Source organism: Triticum dicoccoides, chromosome 5A, assembly GCF_002162155.2.
Source record: "Triticum dicoccoides isolate Atlit2015 ecotype Zavitan chromosome 5A, WEW_v2.0, whole genome shotgun sequence".
Taxonomy (NCBI): domain Eukaryota; kingdom Viridiplantae; phylum Streptophyta; class Magnoliopsida; order Poales; family Poaceae; genus Triticum; species Triticum dicoccoides.
This window is the reverse complement of record NC_041388.1, coordinates 341,472,246-341,473,540: the sequence shown is the minus strand read 5'-3', so window position 1 is coordinate 341,473,540 and position 1,295 is coordinate 341,472,246.

Sequence of the window (1,295 nt, the reverse complement as noted above, 5' to 3'; positions counted from 1 at the left end):
TGTGGATCTTGTCGGAGCCATGGTAGGGTTCACGAGTGTGAAGCTTCCCCATCTCACTGGTCAGGTGCTCTGTCGCCCCAGAGTCCATGTACCAGTGGGGATCAATGGAGTAGGACTGAGTGTGTCCCTGTGGCTTCTGCGGCGGCGGGCGATCAGCCATGGCGACCTGACGAGCAAAGTTGCGTGTATCCTTCCCGTCATTGCCGAGACCAAGAAAACCCCGCTGGAAGCGCTTGTGACACTTCGAGGCCCAGTGCCCATCGCGACCACAAAGCTGGCACACACGTGGACCGCCAGCCCCTGGTAGCGTCGCAGTAGGAGGAGGGGCCGAGGCGGGTGGTGGTGACTGCCCCAAAGGAGCCCTGGATGAAGCAGAGGAGCGACCACCCTTGATGGCGGCGTTTGCCGAGAGGGCGCCGTTGCCCCTGGATCGGCGCGTCTCGACTCGTTGCTCAGTAAGAAGGAGGCGTGAAAAGACCTCGTGTGCTGGCATGGGCGTGGAGTTGCCCCTCTCATTGATGATCTCGACTAGGGCGTCATACTCCTCATCAAGACCATTGACAATAAACGAGTTGAACTCGGAGTCGGTGAGGGGCTGTCCAATGGAGGCCAGCGTGTCGGCGAGACTCTTGACTTTGTTGTAGAACTCAGTGGCGGTGGAGTCAAACTTCTGACACTCCCCAAGTTGGCGACGGAGCCCAGATACACGAGCCTGCGACTGTGCCGCAAACGAGCGCTCAAGAATAGTCCATGCCTCGTGGGACGTCTTGGCGAAGACAACAAGCCCAGCAACGGCCGGAGAGAGCGACCCCTGGATGGAGGAGAGGTTCGCCTGATCCTGCCCTGTCCAGACACGGTGAGCCGGATTATAGATCGGACCGTGCACGCTGTCAACCAGCGCAGGAGGGCAAGGGAGAGAGCCGTCGACATAGCCAAGCAGGTAGTGACTCCCAAGAAGCGGAAGAACCTGCGCGCGCCAGAAGATGTAATTGTCCGACGACAACTTGATGGTGATGAGATGGCCGAAGTGAAACGGCGGCGGCGGCTGCGATCCCATCGAGGAGACTGGCTGAGGTGAGACCACCGTGGAGACAGTCAGAGGGGCAGCCGGCGCGGTGACAGAGGGCGCGATGGCCGCGGTTGACGCCGCGAAGCCTGCCAGCGCGACGTCCTCCGCCACCAGCGGCGCAGTGGCCGAGGGCGCGACAGCCGCGGTTGACGGGGCGGCGGCGGTGTGGGCCACAAGCGCCTGCCCGGGCGAAGTAGCAGCCGGCGGGAGCGCGAAGAGGGAGCCG